At 40.0% G+C, this 26,084-nt stretch overlaps 1 long non-coding RNA gene across 14 annotated transcripts in view; it reads left to right on the top strand.

Annotated features, from left to right (window-relative positions):
• LOC116662171 overlaps positions 1-25,103 on the top strand; it is a 138,978-nt gene extending 113,875 nt beyond the window's left edge. For 13 of the 14 annotated variants that reach the window (XR_004318177.1, XR_004318175.1, XR_004318172.1 and 10 more), the window contains 4 exons: positions 1,054-1,223; positions 20,113-20,349; positions 22,446-22,582; positions 24,743-25,103. This is a non-coding gene — a long non-coding RNA (uncharacterized LOC116662171). Of the gene's footprint in view, positions 1-1,053; positions 1,224-10,652; positions 10,832-20,112; positions 20,350-22,445; positions 22,583-24,742 lie in introns of all 14 variants that reach the window. The other variant, XR_004318168.1, reaches the window with a different exon arrangement.
• Positions 25,104-26,084: the final 981 nt, after the last annotated feature.

Raw genomic sequence — 26,084 nt, 5'->3', positions numbered from 1 at the left:
CATTGCTAGCTTGCAACCATCACACCTGAGGTATTTAACTTTGGGGTCGTGCTGGTCTTTGTAATTTGAGGTTTATACATCCCACACGTTAATACATTATTCATTGGGAAATCCTTAAACTGCCTTTACTAAGCCAAATTAAAATTTTCATACAACAGGTGATGAATGAGTATTTCAAGCCGTCACATATTGGGGCTACCTGTCATTCAGTGTAAGCTAGCAGGACCCTATGGGGCCTTTCCGGGACAGATCCATATCCTCTGCTTTAGCCCATCTCTGAAGTACCTGGATAATAGTATTTGATGCACAACTCCTGACTTGTTTACAGATGCTAAAACCACCACCGTATGTAAGAAATTAACTACTTGACGATCATGAACCCATCCACTGGGCACCTAAGGATTGATAATGTTAACCCCTGTAATACTGCCCTGTTACCTCAGCATCAGCCAATCAGAGAATTGTACAAGAGCCGCTCACATACCCTGGGATGCCCCACCCTCATCTGCCTTAAAAAATGCTTTGCTGAAACCTGTGGGGGAGTCCTGAGCTTCTTGCTTGGTGCCCTGCAGTAAACGCGGCTCTTTCCTTCCCCACAACTCAGTGTCTCTAGCCTGGCTTTACTGTGCGTGGGAGAACAGACCCAAGTTTGGTTCTTTGACATCAACAGTCAGGTTTGGAAGCAGCTCCATCTTTGCACAGCAGTGCTCATATCATTATTGGATGTTTTATTACATTATGTATTTATTATTTTATAAAAAAGTCTGTGAGAGAAGTCTAGATCTCAAACTCAGTATAGATCCTTAAGCATACTGAAAGCTGATAATCTGTAACTTTATTTGGATGCTCATCGGACTTAGACATGGAGACTATGTTAATTGTGGGGAAAATGAATAAAATAATAAATACCTCCAAAATGCTGAAAATATATTGTTGAAGAATGTGTCAAAATGATCAATGTATTTTGAGTTTTCCTAATTTTTTTTTATATCTCTGGGAATTACATCGTCTTGTAGAGGAGGAAAAATAGTAATTTTCCCTTCATTCTTCTAGGTTCTTGGCTGAGACACCCCCCTCCCCCCCGGGAATAAAAGACAGATTAATTGGAAAAAAACAAACAAGTTTAATATCATGTATGCCTCGTGTGTCCCTGAGAGAGACCCAGGAAAACTGAGCAACTCTCCAAAATGGCCCAAGCCACTATCTTCAATACCATCTCCAGGGTAAGTGGAGAACCAGGTTTTCAAGGCAAAGCACAGTAAACAAAGGTAAGGGTGTTATGCAGATTTAAGTCCAAGCCTTCTCCATTGATAAGAGTTTCTAAAAATCTAGTCAGTACTAAGAGAGAGATACCCTTACATATGGAGATTTCCCTTATAACTGTTAATTGTTCTTATAAAAGAGCAACTTATGCTTGGTTTTCAAAGTTTCTCCCAAGTCTGCTGTGTTTTGTTTTTTTTTAAATAACCTGCTTAAAATAATCCTTATTCCCTAAGAGGCATCTTTTTGGTGGAAAATTTTGTTCCACTTTACTCTTTTGTAATCTTACTGTTTGACTTTCTCACATTGGAATTTGTATACATTGTTAGGAAGATATTTTGTATTAAACTGTGGGGCTATTAGGCTATTATAGTTATGATGGAAGCATAATTATGATTGATTTCCTATTTTTCTCTATGTTTAAAAATTCAAAGGATAGCAATTCCTATTAATTAATAATCCTGTTATTTTTTTCTTCATAAATACGTGTTAAAAACAAACAGTAAGCCCCAAACTGGAGACACTTGTGCTAAGCCCCATCAAGTCGTAATACCTAAGCTAACTGCAGTTTCACCCTCTCCCAGTAGTGGCACTTTAAACCAATCAGTCTGGAATTTCTTAGTCAGCCCTAGTGAGAAATGAATAAAGCCAATTAGATCTTCAAATTTACTCAGCTAAAAATTTTTTTTAATATATATCAGGTGGATTGAATAATTTTTCTAGGCTATTGTCGGCACTAGAAAAATGACTGAGGTCTATAGGTATCATTCCCAGGGTATTATTATTAACCTCATAGCATTCAGGGAGCTACTAAAATAGTTCTTTGGTTACCTAGAGGCTAATTGATTGTTGAATAGCTTTTACAACACCACAGCTTGTATTTTTCTGTTCCACTTGGTAAAAGTTATTTTCAGGTCTCAATTCCTGGCTGGAGAGTGTTTATTTTAGGGGAAAAGTGTTATTTTATTAGCTTTGATACTAAATCTAAGTCTCTTACTTAGAACCTATGAAAGTTCCTGGTTTCCAAGAATATTTTTATGTTTAAATGTGATCTAAAGAATCCTGTTCATACAGTTTGGGATTACATGTGTAATGAGACAGATGGGGTTTTTGCCATAAACCTGCTGTGTGATGTTAGGAGGTCTACTGAATCTATGGGAGTCCTCATATGTAAAGAGGAACCTAATAGGGTTAATTAGGCATTAATCTGACAGGGTAATGATTGAACTAAACCAGTTGCACCTGGTCTATGATACTTTTTAGCAGGTCTTAGTATTCATAAAGTACTGACACATTTATTCATAAACTTCAGTATCATTAATAACTTTATTCTCAGAAAGCACATTTGATGTATTTAATGACTGAATTCAGTGATAGGATGTAGATGATAGACTGGTGGGTATAAGTGGGTTCTGTGAAAAGCCTACTTCTATGTCAGGCTCTGAAGGACGCACAATACTTTAAATGTTTTTCTGCACTATATTTTCTTCAAAATAGGTGAATCATTTTTAACATTTTAGCCTTTGGCTATTCTATGAATGCTCTCCAAGCGATTAAATAGAAGCTTAGAAATACATACTATAGTAATTTTAGTTCCTATATTTATACTTTTGCTACATTTATACTTACCTGGGAATGCTGGAATGACCCTTTGAAAATCTTTGTGGATCGTTTGTTGGGAGGAAATTCTCCATTGGGGTCTCGCATTTCTGCACACCTGAGCAAAGGCATCAGCAGATCTGCATTCCATACAGTCTTGCAAAGGATGCTTGTATGATAAAAAGACTTAACAAAGTAGAGATAGTGTCTTCCTCCAAAGCAGAGGGCAGACGTGCTTGCTTACAGGATAGAAATGAAATTCGTCTCTCTCCAGGGCAGATTTAGTAGCAGCCCCCTCATCAAAGATTGGCATTTCCAAGGCTCAGAGTTGCTCACTGTACGTTCAGGCATCACCTGGCCCTCACAGCATCACCCTGTGGGTGGAACTGGGGCTTGGGGAACCAGCACAACTGATCTTAATCTGACTCCTGCTATTGTTGTCCTTTGTCTTTGGTCTCTGATCCGAGAGTCCAATTACTTCATATGTATAGAACATAGAGGATGGGGCTGGTGTCTGAGAGATTTTATCTAGTTACTCCTAACGTTTGCATCCCCTCCTCTAATCCCCCAGCAGGTGGGGGTAGGGGGCAGAGGGGACCAAAAGCTAATGGTAGGACTTACTTCTGAGAGTTGCTTGACAATTAGAGAGAATGCTTGTAAAGCATTAAGGGCAGTGTCTGGCACAGAATAAACGTTCAATAAAGCACAGCTATTTTTCTATTAAAGAGCTTTGGATACATTTCCCCATGGTTCATCTGTGAATGGCTTTGGTTTTCTCTTAATTGGTGAATGCTTGTTTCCATTGATTTGAGTGGTCATTTGAAAATCAGCCATAACTGACCCTTGGGGAAATAGCTCTAAATCTTTTATGTATAAAGATGACATGGTACCCACCAGTGTAGTGCATAGTATAAGGCAGAAACGCAATAAATATTAGATATGATGGTGATAGTGATGGCAGTAAGTGTTATTTTCCTCTCTATCCAAACTCATGTACCTCAAATCTTAACTCCATTGCTTAGCCCAGCTCTTCTCCACTTGCTGGCTATACATACAATTTAAAGTTACAGAAGCAGATAACATTAAAGGAGCTTAAATTCAAAATGTGGAAGATCCTATGCATTTGAGGGGGCAGGTGGATGTCAGTTTTTCTTGTGTTTATTGCTTTATCTGATGATGTCAGATAAGGAAGCAAAATGGTGATGTTGGAAACTAAATGATCTTAGTTTAAGTTTCAGCATTACTATTTAATTAGTTATGAAACCTTGCAAATTTCCTTAATCTTTTTTCTCATTCGCAAAATGTAGAAAATAATAGTATTGACCTCAAGGAATTATTGTGAAGATTAAATGAATTAATACTTCTAAAACACTGAGAACAGTGCTTCTTTCATGGTGTGCACTCAAGGAATGTTGTCTTATGAATACACTATTGCCTGTCATATAGGAAGGCAGGAGAGAGGCTCTTTTGTTGGTGATGTTGATGTTAACAAATTACATCTCAACAATTTATGGAACTCAGAGCAAAGGAGATACATTAGTGGGAAAACTCTTATTACTTCGTTTGAAATCAATCACTTTGTATGGTATTGTGTCAATGAAAATTGAATTTGACTGTAAGAAATAGAAAGTCCAACTTTTATGACTGAAATAGAAAGTTCTACATCTCTGGAGGCCAGAAGCTCCTGGCATTGGTTTGGCAGCTCAACTATGTCAAGGCCTGGTATGTCTTAATTTCCCTAGGCCCTTCGCTCGTGGCTACAAGATGGCTGCTACAGCTCCAGGCACTGGGCTATATATAGCCAAGGCAGAAAGAAGGAGGAAAGAGTGGTGCCAGCCTTTTGTGCCTATTTTATCAAGAAATCAAAATCTTTCTTGGAAACCCTTTAAACAAATGACTTTTTCTCTCTCATTGGCCAGCATTATGTGACATGGCCACCACTGGTGGCAAGGGAAGCCAGGAAAGCCAGTTAGTAGTGTTCCCAGTGTGTAAGTGTGAAAACAACAAGTGATAAGAGAAGGCTCGTTGGGTCATCCAATTAATGGTATTGGTTTCAGGTAGTATTTGGAATTTTTCTAAAGGAGAGCATTTGATCTAGCAAACTGCAGATTCTATTGAAAGAACAGTCTGACTGATTCCATGATTATCCATGAAAATCAAAATGTTACTTCTGTAAGGAGCATTTAGTCCAACTCTAGCATTTTAATAATGTCTGGCACATTAAGCAGTAAATATTTGGCTGAGTAAAAATAATCTGAAAAACAGAAACAAAAAATGGCCCTTCCTACTGGGTAATTGTATTAGTTATCTATTGCTATGTAATAAGTTACCCCAAAACTTAGAGGCTTAAGAGAATAAATATTGACAGTTGACCTTTTGAATAAGACAGGTTTCAACTGCACAGGTCCACTTATACATAGATTTTTTTTCAGTATAGTTGACCTTTCTTATCCGGGGGTTCCATATCCACGGATTCAACCAACTGCAGATGGTGTATTGTGTTGGTTAAATCTGCAGATGCAGAAGCCATGGATGTGGAGGACTGACTGTGGGATTTGAGCATCTACAGATTTTGGTACCTGTGGTGGTCCTGAAACCAATCCCCCATGGATACCAAAGGACAACAGTATCATGTCATAGTTTCTGTGGGTCAGGAATTTAGGGACTACTTAAGTGGTGGCTCTGGCTCAGGATCTCTGCTTAGATTGCAATGAAAGCATCAGCCAAGTCTTCAGTCATCAGAAGGCTTGACTGGGGCTGGAAGATCTCCTTCCGAGCTCATGGAAGTAACTGATGGTCATAAACCTCTGTTCCTCACCATGTGGGATGTACGGGAGGAAAACATTTCTCTTCTTGCATCCTAGGTTCTTTGGCTGGTATAATAATTAAATTGACTTAAGACACATTAATAGGGAAAAAACAAATGTAACTTTGTACGTATGGGAGCCTCATACAGATAAGAGAGGGTCAAACACAGTCAGGCAACTGAAGCTTATATGTTATCCTGAGTGAAGGAGGGGGGGATGGGGTCTGGGGCTGAAAAGGGGAGGAAGACAGTTCACAGGAAGATGAGAAGAGCAAATGTTTGCTTCAGTGTTTGTCAGGCAATGCAGAGACAGTGGGACACACAGAGGACTTTGAACAAACGGGCTCTGCAGCCCTCCCCGCGGCTTAGCCCCCCAACCCACACTCCTTGTAGCTCTGTCTGGTAGTAGCTCTCTTCCCGGACGAGGACCTCTATCTAAATTCTTCTGTGCAGTTAAGGGGGAGGTAAAAAGCTCTTGTTGAGTCTGTTGGACCTTGATTATCTTGATGTCAAAATAATACACATGCCAAAGTGGCACATTCTGGGGTGGCCCGCACTGAATCCTGTCAAGGCCCCTCCATAGGGTTGCTGGAGTGTTTTCATAACAGCAGCTGGCTTCTCTCTGAGTGAGGGATCCAAGAGAGAGCCAAGTGGAGAAGCCACAGTGTCTTTTATGACCTAGCCTCAGCAATGAGATACATTACTTCTGCCATATTCTATCAGTTACACAGGCCAATCCTCATCAAATATGGGTGGGGACTCTAGAAGGGCGTGCATACCAGAAGGCAGAGATCACTGGACACCATCTTACAGGCTGGCTACCACACTCACAGAGGAGCTAGTTAGCAGTGAAATGAGAATGGAGAGTCCCCCTTCTCTGATGCTCAACCTGTGGCCCATGTGACACTCTTACCTTCATCTTTATATTATTTTAAAAGCTAGAATTAGCAATTAATAAAGATATTTGTTTAAAACAATCATTTAAATTAACCTCTAGCTTCCTCTGTGTTTTGTATACACCCACACAGATGCATTGACACACTCACACAGATGTGGTTCAGTTTCTGTCAGTATTCTTTAGACAGGAGAAAAACCACAGAGTTCTTGCCTAATGTAGCTAAAACCCAGAATTGGAAAATTAAAGAGAGCTGTGTCATCAACAGGGTATAGATCTCCCATAAGAATTACACAGTTGGTTTCCTCTTCCCTAAGTGAAATGAAAAAGAATCAAGAAAGAAGAAATCATCTGTAAAATAGAAGGGAATGAGGCAAAAAGATAATTAAAACATTTTTAAATGAAAAGAGCAGCTTTTATTTTTTATTGTGGAACAAACTGAGTTCCCAAGTAATTCTTTGATGGGCCTCTGTTTGTACAGAAATACAGATTGGTAGAAAATTGCTTGCTCTGCTTAATTCCTTTTGTGAAAGGAGCCCACATTGAATTTCAACTTAATACAATGATATTATTTTCCAAGTGTATCTTAAAGTAAGTATAAATTTGTTTTCAGAATGACCAGTCCTTTAGAGCTTGTAGAAATAAGCAGTTTTCACTTTTTATCCATTCTAGTTTTGGAGCTAAAATTAATAGTAAGCATTTGCATTATTTTAATTGTGTCCTTTTGTTCCTATTCCACTGAAGTCCATCAAAACCATTTTCTGGGTATAGAGCAATAATCTGACACCTTGGAAAAATGAAAGGAGAAGGAACAAAGAAAAGATTTTTTGGTCTGGCCTCTTCTTTATTATAGAAATGTGTATTTCACTTATCTTTAAAGTTGAAATGGGTTCCTTTGTGGCTTACATATTTTATGTTTTTAAAACAAGTGTTCTAATCTAATTGAAAACAGTTTTTCATAGGTTAAATCTGAGTGTATCAAATGGATCATACTCTAGGGCCATTTTTTTTAATTCATGGAAAACACCAGTTTATGAGAAAGGAAGGAAACTAACATTTCTAGAGCAGCAAATATGGGGTAAAAGACTGTGCCAGGTCACGTTGATGTTTTGAATTTGAAATGTCTTGACATAGTGAGCCAGGTAGGGTCCCAATTTATAGCTGGGAGAACTGAGGCTGAGAGAGGTTAATTTTCTCATTCATTCAGAGACTGTTCCTTGAGCTCTTGCTCTAAGTGATAGGTAGTCTGCTGGGTGGTGGAAATCTAGTGATAAATAGGACAAGGCCACAAAGCTGGTGAGTGGAAAAGGTAGGAGTTGGAGGTTTCAAAGTCCAGTATGCCTTGATTCCACCTCTGTGCACTAAGCACGAATAGCCATGACACAAGGAAGAATGTATCATTGATCATAAAGAGGTACATATTGGGGGTATGCTAACATTTCTTGAGTGCTGACTTTTTGCCAGGCCTTAAGCAAGATGTTTGCCATGTTGTAGTGTATATAACACTCACAACCACCCTATGAATTGGGTATTAATATTTCATTAACCAATGAAAAATAGAGGCGCGAAGGGGTTCAGATTATGGCTTACAGTTGCTCAGCTCTTCAGGGGTGGAAAATAATTTGAGCCAAAGAGGGATGTTTTATTTCTAACAGAAAGAGTGAGAGAAAGCTTTTATGGAGGAGGGAGACTGATGCTATTGCAAACAATGGCAAAGAGCTGGCACACATTTTACTTCTTTTCTGTGGCAGCGGCCAACTCTACTAATCAATCATGGCACCTTTTCCCATGATGCTTGGACCTGGTTTCAGAAACCTTTTCAACATATACGCCAGGCAGCCACACCAACCAATGGGACTTTGTACTTGAGAGAAAGTGTATTTTCCACTTATAGCAAGCATTCATAACTGTTTTGGATTGCCTAGCATCCATTTCACCTATGTGGTATCATTTGGATTTCTTTTGGGGGAGTTACATATTTGTAGCCTTGGTGGGAGAGCAATTCCAGGTGCTAATAATTTTTTACAGAAGCCAAGAGGCCATGCAAGGATATAAGTATCTAACCTAAGCTTAGCCTATTGGAAGCTCTCTCCTGGGACTTTAACTCAGTGGCAGGAAGGATCAGACTTTGTCTGATCTGTGGTTTCTGCTTCCTAACTCTCTGGTATTCTTTTGGTTGCTGGCCATTCCCAAGACCCATCATTTTTGTAAACATCAATAGTCAACCAATCATTTGCCTTATGTTTAAGTCAGCCAGAGTTGGTTGCTGTTGCTTGCAGATACGGAATCGTAATTAATATACCATCCTGGATGGTTCATTATCAGCACTGACCCTGGGTAATTCTGTGATGTTGTCATCTGAAATTAATAAAACAAAACTTTTTCTCTGGAAGCACCCTGTTCATCCTAGTCCAGTTCACACTGTCAATTTAAAATTTATACTCTTAAGATAATTGTTGGGACAGTCTCAACTTGGAGAGTTAACCTGTACTTTCCAGCTTTTTTCATTTTCACTTTTTTATTTTTATGCCTCTACTTCTGGACTCAGGCTTTAAAACTCAATGTGCTTATTAATTCACTCAGGTAGGCCGAACTATCTTTTCCAAACCGTCAAGGTTATCAAAGAACTGAATCTTTCCTAGATGTCCCATTATTGGCTTCAGGATGCAAGTACCCTACTAGGAGCAAGTTGTCCCTTTCATCTGGGCATTCTTGTCAGGAGGCTTCGATATTGCTCTGCCTCAGTTACAGAGAACTGAGTTTCCTTTTTCCTGTGAGTGCATGGCAAATGCCTGTCCCTCTACCTTAGGTTTATTGTTTTGTTTTTTTTTAATTGAAGTATAGTCATTTATAATGTTGTATAAATTTCTCATGTACAGCATAGTGATTCTATTATATATATATATTCTGTTTTATATATATATTTATATATATAAAATATATATATATATATATAAAATACCTTTTCATAGTCTTATTCATTATAGGCTATTACATGGTATGGAATATAGTTCCCTGTGCTATACAGTAGGACCTTGTTGTTTATCTATTTTATATGTAGTAGTGTGTATCTACAAATCCCAAACTCCCAATTTATCCCCTCACCCCATTTCCCTCCAGTAACCATAAGTTTGTTTTCTATGTCTGTGAGTCTGTCTCTGTTTTTAATTAAGTTCATTTGTGTTTTTTTTAGATTCCACATATAGATGATATCATACGGTATTTTTCTTTCTCTTTCTGGCTTACTTCACTTAGAATGACAATCTCCAGGTCCATTCATGTTGCTGCAGATGGCATTATTTTATTCTTTTTTGTGGCTGAGTAGTATTCCATTGTATATATATATATATATACCACTGCTTCTTTATCCAGTCATCTGTTGATAAACACTTAGGTTGCTTCCATGTCTTGGTTATTGTAAATAGTGCTTCTATGAACATTGGGGTGCATGTATCTTTTTGAATTAGAGTTCCCTCCAGATATATGCCCAGGAGTGGGATTGCTGCATTATAGGGTAAGTCTTTTCATCTTTTCAGTTTTTTAAGGAATCTCCATACTGTTTCCCACAGTGGCTGCTCCAGATTAATTATCTCCCATGTCCAGGATGGCTTTATGTGTGGTTTAATGCTCTGTTATTGCTGTCTTTAAAATTCATTTTTGAACAAGGGGTTCATTTTCATTTTCACTGGGCCACACAAATTATGTAGCTGATCCATGTGAGACACTTATACTAACCAGGTTCTAGTTTATCTTATGAACTGAGTTGGAGGTAATTAATTTAGTAGCAGAATCTAGATTTCTTACTATTTGGCTCAACACTCCTTAGGTTATAGTTTGTGGAAACTAATTTTTTCCTACTATTTCATAATGTTTCAAAAGAGAACTTACTCTCAAACTTGAGATACAATCATAAAAAAAACTACCAGAAATTTGAGATTCAAGGAAAAACTGTTCTGAGATTGTTGCTACTGAGGCCAAATATGCTTCATACAAGACATATATTAAATATATACATTTATAAATATTTTGCTATATTGAATATATAAATATATTCTAAATATATCTTTTTAAAAATCTTAAAAATCGTAACAGCTCCAAAGACTTGGAATCAACATTCCTTGTCAGGAACAAAGGAAGTGGAACTCTCTGAAGATAGTTCTGAGGAATACATTACAGAGAACCAACAGCATCCGAGCCAGGGAGCATCTTGACACCTGATGATAGCAGGAAGGCCTGATGCCAGAAAAAATGTCAGCATAACATGAATTCCCGTAGGTATTTGCAACTCTGCTGCCAAATTGATTTTACAGTATTCTGACAACAGAAGCCATTGGGTCTTTATAGACCAATTTCCAATGTCTGCACTTCTGAAATCCTCCACCCCAGACCCAATGACAATTTCTAGATGGATGCTAAAGCAATTTGCTGAACTAATCAGGACCTTGGATCTTGATGGATATGTCGTTCACTTGCACTAATCCTAGATGTTGTTGGGTTGGTTTTTCAGAGCTAAGGCAATGGCCAGTTTTGTCAGAGTAACTTTAAAAAAAAAAAAAAAGGTGAGTTAAAGGGTTACTCTAGAGAGGGAGGAGAGAACAGTGAGATGAAGAGTAAAATGAGTGTACTACATGCTTTAATATTTGAAAGGAAGAATATGATTTTGTCAATTAACTGGGCCGTCTTGCTCTGAACCAGGCTCTGAATGCTTATGGTGGAGGGAAGCCCATCATCTGAAGTCCACTGGGTACCCTGGTTTGGGCTGCTGGGTGTGGGTGCCCGATGTGGAGGGGAAATGTGGGTCAAGAATGAGTCTAGTTGAAGTGCTAAAGTGGATCCCTAAGAACAAGCAAAAGAAATTCCTGCATAGAGGACAGGCCCTCCACACTGGCTGGAGGGGTCGATGTATGTGTGTGGAGATGAGAGGACCAGAGAAGGTAAAAGAGCTGCAGGAGTGGTTGACACAGAGTGCAGGGGTGGTGGGAAAGTTCACTGCCCCGGGTTACCAGAGAGGACTTACAGGTTGCTGGGCAGGCTTGGGAACAGCCCTCCAGGCTGTGTGGCAGGTGAGCTTTGACAGCAATGTGATCTGAGTAGGAAGAATCGCGGCTCAAACAGAAAGGGATTTGGCTTCAGTAGCCATGTGGCAGAGGGTGGACCAGAGCCCAACAGAAATCACTTAGCCTTGGATGTACAGGGGAAAGGTAGATTGTGTGGGGAACTGTCACCAGGTGACAAGGAATGGACTTGAGAGGTTTAGACCTCTGAGTAAAGGGACACAGTGGTTGAGATTTATCCGCTTGGGCCCAGACTGTGCCCCAAATGTTTTTAAAGATTAACTTACTTCTATATATGTTTTATTATGAAGTAGTTTGATTCACAAGAAATGGCAAAAATAGTACAAGGAGTTTCCCCTTAGGATAACATCTTATAAAATTTTCTTACCATGATAACAGCTTCTGTAACAAAGGATCATAGACTGCGTGGCTAATAAACAATAGAAATCCTTTCTCACAGTTCTGGAGGATAGAAGTCTGAGATCAGGGTGCCAGCGTGGTCAGGTTTTGGTGAAGGCCGTCTTCCAGGTTGCAGCTGCTTAGTTAGCCTCCTTGATGTTTTTTTTTTTTTTTAAACAGTTTTTTTTTTAACATTTTTTATTGATTTATAAACATTTTACAATGTTGTGTCAAATTCCAGTGTAGAGCACAATTTTTCAGTTATACATGAACATATATATATTCATTGTCACATTTTTTTCTCTGTGAGCTACCATAAGATCTTGTGTATATTTCCCTGTGCTATACAGTATAATCTTGTTTATCTATTCTACAATTTTGAAATCCCATCTATCCCTTCCCACCCTCCGCCCCCTTGGCAACCACAGGTTTGTATTCTATGTCTATGAATCTGTTTCTGTTTTGTATTTATGCTTTGTTTGTTTGTTTGTTTGTTTGTTTTAGATTCCACATATGAGCGGTCTCATATGGTATTTTTCTTTCTCTTTCTGGCTTACTTCACTTAGAATGACATTCTCCAGGGACATCCATGTTGCTGCAAATGGTGTTATTTTGTTGGTTTTTATGGCTGAATAGTATTCCATTGTATAAATATGCCACCACTTATTTATCCAGTCATCTGTTGATGGACATTTAGGCTGTCTCCATGTCTTGGCTATTGTAAATAGTGCTGCTTTGAACATTGGGGTGCAGGTGTCATCCTGAAGTAGAGTTCCTTCTGGATATATGCCCAGGAGCAGGATTCCTGGGTCACATGGTAAGTCTATTCCTAGTCTTTTGAGGAATCTCCAAACTGTTTTCCACAGTGGCTGCACCAAACTGCATTCCCACCAGCAGTGTAGGAGGGTTCCCTTTTCTCCATAGCCTCTCCAGCATTTGTCATTTGTGGACTTTTGAATGATGTCCATTCTGGCTGGTGTGAGGTGAACCCTCACTGTAGTTTTGATTTGCATTTCTCTGACAATTAGTGATATGGAGCATTTTTTCATGTGCCTGTTGATCATTTGTATGTCTTCCTTGGAGAATTGCTTGTTTAGGTCTTCTGCCCATTTTTGGATTGGGTTGTTTGGTTGTTTCTTATTAAGTCGTATGAGCTGTTTATATATTCTGGAGATCAAGCCTTTGTCGGTTTCATTTGCAAAAATTTTCTCCCATTCCGTAGGTTGTCTTTTTGTTTCACTTATGGTTTCCTTTGCTGTGCAGAAGCTTGTAAGTTTCATTAGGTCCCGTTTGTTTATTCTTGCTTTTATTTCTATTGCTTGAGTAGACTGTTGTAGGAGAACATTTTTGAGATGTATGTCAGATAATGTTTTGCCTATGTTTTCCTCTAGGAGGTTTATTGTATCTTGTCTTATGTTTAAGTCTTTGATCCATTTTGAGTTTATTTTTGTGTATGGTGTAAGGGAGGGTTCTAGCTTCATTGTTTTGCATGCTGCTGTCCAGTTTTCCCAACACCATTTGCTGAAGAGACTGTCTTTATTCCATTGTATATTCTTGCCTCTTTGGTCGAAGATTAGTTGATCAAAAGTTTGTGGGTTCATTTCTGGGCTCTCTATTCTGTTCCATTGGTCTATATGTCTGTTTTTGTACCAGTACCATGCTGTCTTGATGACTGTAGCTGTATAGTATTGTCTGAAGTCTGGGAGAGTTACTCCTCCAGCCTCTTTCTTTCTCTTCAGTAATGCTTTGGCAATTCTAGGTCTTTGATGGTTCCATATAAATTTTATTACGATTTGTTCTAGTTCTGTGAAATATGTCCTGGGTAATTTGATAGGGATTGCATTAAATCTGTAGAGTGCCTTGGGCATTGTGACCATTTTAACAATGTTGATTCTTCCAATCCAGGAGCATGGGATATCTTTCCGTTTTTTAAGGTCTTCTTTAATTTCCCTCATCAATGGTTTATAGTTTTCTGTGTATAAATCTTTCACCTCCTTGGTTAGATTTATTCCTAGGTATTTTATTACTTTGGGTGTTATTTTAAAGGGGATTGTTTCTTTACTTTCTTTTTCTGTTGATTCATCATTAGTGTAAAGAAATGCAACTGATTTTTGAACGTTAATCTTGTAACCTGCTACCTTGCTGAATTCTTCAATCAGCTCTAGTAGTTTGTGTGTGGACCTTTTAGGGTTTTCTATATATAGTAACATGTCATCGGCATATAGTGACACTTCTGCCTCTTCTTTTCCAATTTGGATCCCTTTTATTTCTCTCTCTCATCTGATTGCTGTGGCTAGGACTTCTAGGACTGTGTTGAATAGGAGTGGTGATAGTGGACATCCTTGTCTTGTCCCAGATTTTAGCGGGAAGCTTTTGAGTTTTTCACTGTTGAGTACTATGCTGGCTGTAGGTTTGTCATATATAGCTTTTATTATGTTGAGATATGTTCCCTCTATACCCACTTTGGTGAGAGTTTTTATCATAAATGGGTGTTGAATTTTATCAAATGCTTTTCTGCATCTATTGAGACGATCATGCGGTTTTTGTCCTTTCTCTTGTTGATGTGATGTATTACATTGATTGATTTGCGTATGTTGAACCACCCTGGTGTCAACACATTCTATTTGCTAATATTTTGGTGAGGATTTTGGCGTCTATGTTCATCAGTGATATTGGCCTACAATTCTCTTTTTTGGTAGTGTCTTTGCCTGGTTTTGGTATCAGGGTGATGGTGGCTTCATAGAATGAGTTTGGGAGTATTCCCTCCTTTTCAATTGTCTGGAAGAGTTTGAGAAAACCGGTATGAGTTCTTCTTCGTATGTTTGGTAGAATTACCCGGTGAAGCCGTCCGGTCCTGGACTTTTATTTGTAGGGAGGTTTTTAATTGCTATTTCTATTTCCTTTCTAGTGATCGGATTGTTGAAGTGTTCAGATTCTTCTTGATTCAGTTTTGGTGGACAGTATGTTTCCAGAAACTTGTCCCTCTCCTCTAGGTTATCCAGTTTGGTTCCATATAGTTTTTCATAATATTCTTGTATGATATTCTGTATTTCTATTTTATTTGTTGTAATTTCTCCATTCTCCTTTCTTATTTTGCTAATTTGTGCTCTTTTTTCTTCTTTGTGAGTTTGGCCAGAGGTTTGTCAATTTTATTTACTTTTTCAAAAACCCAGCTTTTGGTTTGGTTGATTTTTTTCTATGGTCTTTTTAACCTGTATTTTATTTATTTCCTCCCTTATCTTTATAATTTCCTTCCTTCTGCTGCCTTTTGGGGGTTTTTATTCTTCTTTTTCTAGTTCATTCAGCTGGTGGGTTAAATTGTTTGAGATTGTTCTTTTTTGAGGAAGGCCTGTATCGCTATAAACTTCCCTCTTAGCACTGCCTTTACTGTGTCCCATAAATTTTGTGTGGTTGTGCTTTCATTGTCATTTGTCTCAAGGTATTTTTTAATTTCAGCTTTGATTTCCTCATTGACCCATTGGTTTTTTAATAACATATTGTTTAATCTCCATGCCTTCCTTTTGTTCTCTTTTGTTTCTCTGTTGTTGATTTCTAGTTTCATGGCATTGTGGTCAGTAAAGATGCTTGAGATAATTTCTATCTTCTTAAAATTGCTGAGGCTTCTTTTGTGCCCAAGTACATGATCAATCCTGGAAAATGTTCCATGTGCACTTGAAAAGAATGTATATCCCATTTTTGGGGGGTGTAATGCTCTGAAAATATCCACCAAATCTAATTTTTCTATTGTATTATTTAATTTCTCTGTCTTGATGTCTTTATTATCCAGCTACCCACCCACCCATCCATCCATCCATCTACCTCTGCCAGAATAACTTTCCTAAAACACTGCCTATATTATGCTATTCTTCTGTTCAAAAAGCTGTAAAAGCTTTCTGTTTCAAGGACGTAAGTCAAGACTCCCAGTGTTAAGACAAGTAATCTCTGAAAGAATGCATTTGATCCAAGGGACAAGTTGAAGCAAGCAATCTCTGAAAGGACACACTCACCTTGACTGATATGCCCTTGAAACTTTGTGCCGTTCAACTCAGTATTTTGTTTTCTTAATTTGGGTTCCCCAACATGTAGACCTGGAGACAAGGATTGAGTGCAAGTAGTTTATGTGCAAGGCGGTCCAGGAAACACTAGTAGGGGACTGTGGAAATGAGACAGGGAAGGGAAGGAAGTCATTGCAGGGTGTGTTATCAAGACATTAAACTAAGGGCGATTTGAGCTTAATCTTAGTCTGCGGAATTCTGATTGACAGTGTAGATCACGCGACTCAGAGTCATCCCACCCAAGAGGTGAAAGGGCTTGGAGTCTTTATCCACAAATTTATGTCAGTCAACGGTTGAAGGCTGCTCCTGTAGCGCTAGCCTGCTCTGTACTTTCAGCCTGGGCATGGGCAGAGCAAGCTTCAGTAGCCAGAGAAAGTCCCCTGGCAAAACGTTGCAGGTATTCACAGTTGGAAGTGGAGCCTATGTGCACTGAAAAGTAAGAGCTAAGGGGCTCTGGGCAAGGCAGTTATTACACTTAATTTCCGTTATCCCACATGCACTGGGCAGTGGCCATCGGGAAGGCTCTGGGAATTGAAGGATGTTTGCAATTGTGCCTGCGTCCTTGGGGAACTTAAAGCCCAGACAGGAAGATTGTAATAGAGTGTGGCTATGGATGGAGTTGCAAAGAATGGATATTCTTTAATAATTAGAGCTTAGCAAGCATGGCAGGGGTACGGTGTGATGGAAGTGAGTGTTGAAAGGTGTGTTGGAACCAGATTATTTTTATAGCCTTCTTTGCCATGCCTGTGGTATTAGTTTGGGAATCACTTTTTTTGCAAACAGGTTTCCTAGAAAAATTTTAAGGAATTCCAGTTGGCGATGATAGGCAAGAGTGACTTTCTTTTATAAAAGAGAAGTGAGTATACATTAAAGTTAAAAATATGGGACTTAGATTCCATGTTTAAGCTTATATAGAAAAACCCACACTTTTTCCCATAAAAGAACAATATTTATTGTTTAGAATTTTTACCTGGTAGCTTACCTTGCCTAAGCAAATAATAGGAATTTGGTACCATTGCCTTTAAAAAAATTGCATCTCAATCTCCAGCTAGGATAATTTCCGTGTATGGATGTTAGCACTGATTTTTAAATTCCTTAGTTTTACTTATTAGTTTACTGTACGAAAGGTCATCAACTATCTTTCTGCGATCCAGATAAATTGTCTCTGGTGGCTCTGCCAGCATCTATTAATGCTTTTCTAGCAATCCAAAAAGCAATCTGATTTTTTTTTTTTTATAGATTTATCCCTTAGAAATCTGTCGACAGTCATTTCATTTGCTACACTATTCAACTTACATTCACGTCATTCTTTTGTAAAAGTAAACAGAAGTACTGTGTGGTTTATAGAATGGCAGCCACAAAGAAGCCTGTTTACGTGTGAGGTGTTACCCATTTTAAGGTGTTATCCAACACGGATACGTAATCAGCACCTTCGAGACTTGGCTACTTAAGGAAGGACTACTTTGCTTTTCTAACCACTCACCCACTTTATTCCACGTTCCATTTAGACCAGTCTTCATATGAAATACAATGGTTTGGCTTATTCTGATCTATGTCTGTAATGAGGTGATTACCTTTTTAGTCAAAAGATGGTATTTTTGAACAATGTCTCCTTTTCTGTGTCTGCAGTACATCTTAGTCAATTGTGCTGATTTGGAGGAGTGTATTATGGCCTTGGGAAAGAGCTGACAAAAACTGAGGAGGGATATTGCATTTCTTGGTTCTGTACTTAAGGAAACCAGCTACATTCTTCTCTCCCTTTCCCCCAAGGGTGACTTAGAAATAAATGTGATTCATTTTCGGTAAAAAGAGGGACTGTAAGATGGCCTTGGGTGCAACAACGTCAAAGCATGTGATAAATGAAGAACACAAAGCCAGAGAAAAACATGTTTACGAGGCCATTTTGGACTTGATTGGTAAAAACTGACAAGCCCTTCCCCTAAAGATTGGTTTTGAACCATGAGGGAAATACGAAAAGCAAGAGGAAGAAAGTTACTTGGCCAAACCTAGGAGGGACATTGCTAAATTTGTGTGTTGGGTAAAGGTCCTTCCCCAAATGCCCAAGATTTTGTTAGCACGTTCCATCATCTAGCTCCAGGCCCCACTCAGCAGTACAGCTGGGAAAGCATGACACCATGATGGGCCAGTATGTTCAGTGGAGAAGTGCTTTTATTTTTTTATTTATCTATTTATTTATTTGAAATATAGTCAGTTTACAATGTGTTAATATCTGGTGTACAGCATATATATAATGATATATTCATTTTTATTTTTTTCATTATAGGTTATTACAAGATAGTGAATATAGTTCCCTGTGCTATACAGTAAGAACTTGTTTATCGGTTTTATATATAGTCGTTAGTATCTGCAGATCCCAAGCCCCCAGTTTATCCTCCCCCCTGCCTTCTTACCCGCCTCCAGTAACCTTAAGTTTGCTTCTTATGTCTGTGAGTCTGTTTCTGCTTTGTAAATAAATTTATTTGTGTCATTTTTAAGATTCTACATATGAGTGATCTCATATGGTATTTATCTTTATCTGTCTGGCTTACTTCACTTAATATGACAATCTCCAGGTCCATCCATGTTGTTGCCGGAGGTGCTTTTAAAATGCAGGCACCCATTGTGCAAATGATGAAGCAGGAACTCTGCCCCTTGTTTGGAAATGTTTAAGCCTGTGCCCCTTTGCCGCTCCAATCCATGCAGAGGTTTTGAAAGTTTTTTTTTTTTTCTTTAAATGGAAGTGCTGGGGATTGAACCCAGGACCTTGTGTATGCTAAGTATGCGCTCTACTACTTGGGCTATACCCACCCCCCAACACATTTTTGAGATTAAATATTTTAAAATTAAAAAGTGGAATTTTTTGATTAGCATTACATTAAATCTGTAAGTCATTTTAGGAAGAATTGACATCTTTATACCATTCCGTCATGACAGCCAGGAGCATGGCACAGTTCTGTATATTTAAATCTGTGTTTACATGTCTTGGAAAAATTTGATAATTTTTATCATTGGGGTTCTGCATATTAAATGGGTAGTTTACGTTTTTGTTGCTCTTGTGGGTATGATCTGTTTTTCAAGTATTCCATTTGGCTACTCTGGGGAAGGAAAACTATTAATTTCTATATATTTACCTTGTGTGTAACCACTTGACTGAACTTTCTTGTTTTGTATGTGTAGTTTCCTTTTTAAAAAATATTTTATTTATTATTGCATTACTTTTTATTTTGGCAGGAGGGGGAGGTAATTAGGTTTATTTTTAGAGTAGGTACTAGGGATTGAACCCAGGACCTCATGCATGCTAACTAAGCATGTGCTATACCGCTTGAGCTATACCCTCCCCCTTGTATATATTTTCTTAATGTCCTTTTTGATTTTTCATTGGTAGTGTATAGAAATGCAATTATTTTTGAGTGTTGAGTTTTGCATCCTGTAACGTTGCTGAATGTGTTTATTATAGCAGTTTTTTTTTTTTTTTGGTAGAGTCTATAGAATTTTTTTAATATTTAAGATCATGCCATCTGCAAACAGGTACAGTTTTACTTCCTTTCCTATTTGGATGCCTTCTATTTCTTTTTCTTGCCCAATGGCTCTGGTTATGACTTCGAGTACTATGTTGAATAAAAGTGTGGAGAGTTGGGCATCCTTGTCTGTTCCTGATCTTAAAGGAAAAACTCTCAGCTTTCTACCATGGAGTATGATGTTAACTGTGGACTTGTCATATATGACCTTTATTATCTTGTGGTACATTCCACCTATACCCAATTTGTTGAGAATTTTTATCACGCAATGATGTTGAATTTTGTCAAATAGTTTTTCTCCATCTATTGAGGCAATAATACGATTTTTCCCCTTCATTTTGTTAATATGGTATATCACATTTATTGATCTGTGTATGTTGAACCATTCTTGCATCCCAGGGATAAATTCCACTTGATCATGGTGTATAATCCTTTGAATGTACTGCTGAGTTTGGTTTGGTAATATTTTGTTGAGGATTTTTACATCTATGTTCATCAGCGATACTGGTCTGTAATTTTCTCATAGTGGCACATGAGTCCTTCTTAAGAGGGATTCTGGAGGAGTCAGAGTGAGAGTAGGAGGTGATGTGATGATGGAAGCAGATTTGTTGATGGATTTTGAAGATTCAGGAAGCAGCCAGAAGCCAAGGAATACTAAGGGCACTAGAAGGCTGGAAGACGAAAAGAAATGGCGACGAAAAGAAATGGCATCTCTCCAGAGCCACCAGCCCTGCAGCATATTCAACTTCTTGCCTCCAGTACTGTAAGAGAATAATACAGTTGTGTTTTTTTAAGTCATCAAATTTGTTACAAAAGCAATAGAAAACTAATACACTTCCTTGTACCCCTACAGATTTTTCTCTTAAAAAACTACTTGCATTCAAATTGTCCTCTCAACATTTCCTTCTGGGGGAATTCATACTCTAACACGCACCATCTTTGCTCTATGCTCCACCCCTTTTCTCACCCCAGGCCAAGTCCATATGTCTTTTCCTGGACAGTTGCTGGAGTGAGTCTCTACCAGCAACTATTGAAATAGTGAACCCACTACCAACACAGTCATGTTTTTTGATTTAATTAGAGCTTATGCATTCAGTATTCTCTTCACTTGGTCTGCTTATTTCTTTATCATAGCAAGTAAAACAGTAAAGGTATAGTCTGAAAGGAGATGTTGGTTCAAATGAAGTTAAGTCACTCCTGGAAGTTCAAAGTGACTGTGCACTCAATTTGATTTGAATAAAACTTATTTTCTTAATGATTTTGAAGAACTTTAAAGCACCTGTTCATCCAGTTCATATATTATACTGTATTTATGAAGGCAGGGGAGTGAGCATCTACTGTATTTGGAAATTACTTACAGAGACAGAATCAGTGACATGTGGCTTGAGTGGCAAGGGAACAGTAAGGGGTGTCAAGTAACAGTATCACTGGAAAAGCTGGAGGGACGGTATGAGCTAGACTGCCAGGGTCGGCTTTCACAGCGAACCGCAGACGGGGCTCCAGGGGCACTGTGGCCCCTACTGCCAGCTGAAGGCGCTTCTGGAGCGGGCCACTAGTAGAAAAGTGCTGCCTGGGAGCCTCCGCTGTGAGCAGGAAGCCACTTCTGCTGACTCGGGAAACGGCGGTGTCAGCTGCTGGCGTTGGAACCGGGCAGCCGCAGTTATGGTCTGTGTCCACAAAATGCATTTCTTACACCTGGCCTCTGCTTCTGCATCACTTGGTTCCAAATCCAGCATTGGATGAGTGCATCTGTTATGCAGAATCGAAATCTCATCCACAATTTTAGTTGTAAGGGAGTCTGGAAAACAGAGCTTGTGGCTTTCCGGTCTCTGTAAGCCAGGAAGGCACAGAAGGGGGCTGGAGCAGAAGTGAGCAAGCCAGTCCGCAAAACCCACTACCCTACGTGCTGGCAGCAATATTGGGACGATAAGAAGAAAAAAAGCATTTTGTTAAATGTTCCTAGGACTAGAAAACTGCATTAGGTCCAACAGCCCATTCCTCTTAATTGTGATTAATACTCTGTTACTATACTTTTTATGTAGCAATATTGGTTCTCCTTTGCTTAGGCTAGTATTTTGGTAAGCTTTAGTGAGCCCATTTTTAATATAAACTGCCTCAGGTCACAGATTGCAAGTTCTGCCTTTTATCTCTTCATGTGTCAGCCGCAGTGTTTCAGAGCCTGGGGGTGTTGGATAATACTGGCTGATGATCTTGAGCCTTGATTCCATAACCAAAGGGGAAAGTTTGTGAATTAATATAGAAATTATTTTGTTGAATTAGATCCTGGGGCTATTAAATTTGGAATTCTGCCCAACCACAGTAATTCTTCTGGGCTATTGCTATGCTGTGAATGCTTTGAGCATCCAGAATCCATGTTCAGGGGAAAGGAGGAGGAAGTGGTATGCTTTGGAGAGATGTGTGCATGAAGTCCTGTTTCAGTGAAGCTGAGGAACGTTGATGGAGGTGCTCACCATTTTTCCTTCTTTTTCGTCTCATCGTGTTTAATTTGCTGAAAGGTCTAGTTCCACTGGATGCTACAGTGGGGGAAAAGCAGCAATAACTGTTACTCATTTCATGGTTGTTTTGCCTCTGCTCCCCATGGAAAACATTGGGAGCCATCTGATAAATTTAGTTTTGTGAAAATAACATTTTAAAGGCAGATGGTGGTAGGCTTTTATAATTTTATCCCTGGCTTTTCATGCATGCATCTTCAAAGATTTTTGGATTGCAACTAGAAACCAAAACATAACTTTAGGAACATAGTTTAGCCATCAAATGGTTTTGAAAATAAACACTCAAATACGACTTGTGAAATGGGGTTCTTAGAAACAGCTCTAAGAGCAAGATGTTTCTTTTCAGGGAGCATCATCAGAGTTTGTGTCTTGCCGTATTTGGAATAACCATAGGGGATGTTGGCAAACCAACAGCAACATAAAATAACTAACATCTGGAAAGGTGGCAGCCGTGGGTTGGAAGGCTACCTCATAGGGTAACAGGTATGCAAGGTAACTGCTGGGGATCCTCTCCCTCCTCCTCCTCCCTCCCTCCCTCCTAGCCCCCTCCCTGTCGCTGTCACAGAGAGCATGTGGCTTACAAAGCCTGAAATGGTTACCCTTGGAGAGAGAAAGTGTGCAGACCCAGATCTGGAAACCCTGCTATTCAGAGTGCGGTCCGAGGACCAGCTGCATCAGCGTCACCTATGAATGTATTAAATGTGCAAATTCTTGGGTCCCACCCCGGAAGAACTGAATCAGAAAGTTGAGGTGGCGGGGTAGACCCGGTCATCTGTTTTCACAAGCCTTCTGGACAATTTCTCATGTAGGCACGAATCTGAGAACCACTGTCTTAAAGAATCACACGGCCATTCCATCTGCTTTCTTTGATCACCAGGCAAATTTTGTGACAATGAAAACCTATCTCCACGAAACAATTCCTGGCTTCTGGCCAAGATGGAGTATCAGGGACCTAATTTATCCTCCTGCCTGAAACAAGAAGAAGCTGAACAATACCTACGAAACGATGGCCTTCCAGATACCAGGCATCGGGCTGTGAAGACCCACCCATGGCTAGTGAGGCAGTTATTACAGTAATTCTCAACAGAACCAAAGAATCCACACCCAGTGACCCATAACTCATTCTGAAGACGCGGCTGGCACAGGGTCCTCTGAAGGCGCAGCTCAGCTCCCCTGGCCAAGAGCAGCTCTTCCCCAGCAACCTTGCTGGGACCATCCGCTCGGGTCCTGAGGTCTCCTAAAGGCTGTGTTTCATTGCGGCTGTCCATTCAGCAGGGTAACGGATACGGGTGAGGATGACAGCAGGCGGAGGGAGGGAGCAGCTGTCTGTCCATTCGGTTATTCCATTTCATTCAATCAATCAGTGAACATTCCATGCTCATCGAAGTGTCTTTGATGCCCCCAGCACCGGGCTGGACGCCGGGGACTCAACGGCACGCTAGCACAGGCGTGGTCTACACTCTGATGGCGTTTCCCGTCTCTGGGGAGACAGACATTAGCCAGGTGGTCCTGAGCTCAGAAGAGCTAGAGGAGCAAAGCACGGGGACTGACTGAGGCTTCCGGAGGGGAACCGGGGACGGGTTCCACCCCTTAGATACGAAGGCTGAGTCTGAGTTCATCAGACACGGTTAGAGAGGGTGGTCCAGGACGCAGGAACAGGAACAGAAGCTCCGTGGTGGAAAGAGGAGGGCGCTCTCCCGGGCGCGGAAGCAGCCCGAACAGAGAGCGGGCTCAGTGCGGGCGGGGCCAGGAAGGGTCTAGTGGAGCCAGACCCACCCAGGGCTTTCCAGGCCGCCCGAAGGAGTCTGGACTTCATCCTCTGGATCCTGTGAGGCCACTGAGCGCCGTTAACCACGAGGAAGAGACTGGGGTTGTCCGAGATCCCCCTGGCCGGCGTGACGGGCACAAAGTGCATGTGCAGGCGAGGAGGCGCTCGCCGCGATGGCTCAGGAAAAGCGGGCAGGTGCTTGGACCGGGGCCAAGGCAGCGGAAGAGGAAGACAGTGACGGGTCAGAGAGCGCTTTCCTGAGTACCACGGACGACTCCTCACTTTCTGCACCTAGACCCCGCGGGTGCTGTGGTGTTCCCTGAGCTGCGGTTGACCCCAGAGGGCGAGGCTGTGAGGACAAAGACGCTGAGCTGACTTCCAGGTGACCGGAGGCCGGCTGAAGGGAGGGTTTCTGGTAGGCGAGTGGCTATACGGCTCCGCAGGTCGGGAGTGCTGGTGTTGGGTGCCGTCAGCCCCTCCTGGACAGCCATGAAAACTTCCTGCGGTCAAGGATGCATGAGTGCATCACTGATCAGGTCAAAGTGCTTCAGACCCTCTGCTTTGCAAAGTACGGTCCTTGGACAAGCAGCACGAGCTTGGGAGACACGCAGCACTTTGGGCCGCGTCCCAGACTAGCTGACTCCGCATCTGCACCTTAACAAGCCCCCCAGGGGCGCACAGGAGAGTGTGAGAGGCCCATTTCCCTGCAATCAGAACTCTGGTGGTGGGTGCCCAGCAGTCTGCTGAAACAAGCCCTCCAGGTGACCCTGATGTAAGAACAACTGCTAGTCTAGGGTCAGGGCCATTAGAGACACAGTAGGCTATGGTCATCTTAATTCAAACTTTGAACAAAATTGTGTTTCTTTCCATTTCAGAAGGCAATCTTCTGTGCAGTTCTTTAGATGAAAAGGCAGTGCTACCGGAACTCACTGTGGCTGAGGTCATCCTAATCAGAGTTGGGAAAATCCCCTTCAGGTGATTAACCACAAGGTAGGAATAGGAGGAAATGATCTCGTTTATTTATACCTGGTTCTGTATTAATCAACAAAAATTATTTTATTTTTTAACTTATCTATTTAAAAAATTTAGATTCAGAAATGATTACAGATTATTATACAGATTACAGTGACAATACTAGCCAGTTTGAATCGATAAATGTTAATATTTGGCATATTTTTTTCTTTTTTAAATGAAGTACAGTTGACTTACAGTGATGTGTTTCTGGTTTACAGCAAAGTGATTGAGTTGTGCATGTCTATATTCTTTCTCATCTTTTCTATTATGGTTTATTATAGGATATTGAATATAGTTCCTTGTGCTCTACAGTAGAACCTTGTTGTTTATTTTATATAGAGTAGTTTGTATCTACAAATCCCAGACCCCCAATTTATCATTCCCCTCCCCCCTTTCCCTTTGGTAACAGTGTTTTGTTTTCTATGTCTGTCACTCTCTTTCTGTTTTGTAAATAAATTCATTTCTATCATTTTTTTTAATTTTCTACATATAAGTGATGATGTATTTGTCTTTCTCTGACTTAAATACTTAGTATGATAATCTCTAGGTCCATCCATGTTGCTGCAAATGGCATTATTTCATTCTTTTCTATGGCGGAGTAGTAGTCCACTGTGTGTATGTATTTGTGTGTTTGTATACACATACACACACACACACACATATATATATATATACATACACCACATCTTTATCCAGTTATCTGTGGATGGACATTTAGGTCTCTTCCATGTCTTGGTTGTTGTAAATCATGCCTCTATGAACACTTGGGTGCATGTATCTTTTCAAATTACAGTTTTCTCTGGATATATGCCCAGGATTGCTGGATCATGTGGTAAGTCTAACTTTTTAGTTTTTTTAGGAATCTCCATACTGTTTTCGATAGTGGCTGCACCAAATTACATTCCCACTAACAGTGTAGGAGGGTTCCCTTTTCTCCATACCCTCCTCAGCATTTATTGTTTGTGGACTTTTTAATGAAAACCATTCTGACCACTATAAGGTGGTATCTCACTGTAGTTTTGATTTGCATTTCTCTGAAAATTAGTGATATTGAGCATTTTTTCATGTGCCTGTTGGCCATCTGGATGTCTTTTTTGAAAAATGTCTATTTAGGTCTTCTGCTCATTTTTTGATTGGGTGGTTTGGTTTTTTGTTACTGAGTTGTACAAGGTTTTTCTATATTCTGGAAATTAAACCCATGTC

Source organism: Camelus ferus, chromosome X (genome assembly GCF_009834535.1).
Source record: "Camelus ferus isolate YT-003-E chromosome X, BCGSAC_Cfer_1.0, whole genome shotgun sequence".
Classification (NCBI taxonomy): Eukaryota; Metazoa; Chordata; class Mammalia; order Artiodactyla; family Camelidae; genus Camelus; species Camelus ferus.
The sequence above is the reverse complement of the archived record's forward strand: the minus strand, read 5'-3'. Positions and strand labels throughout refer to the sequence as shown.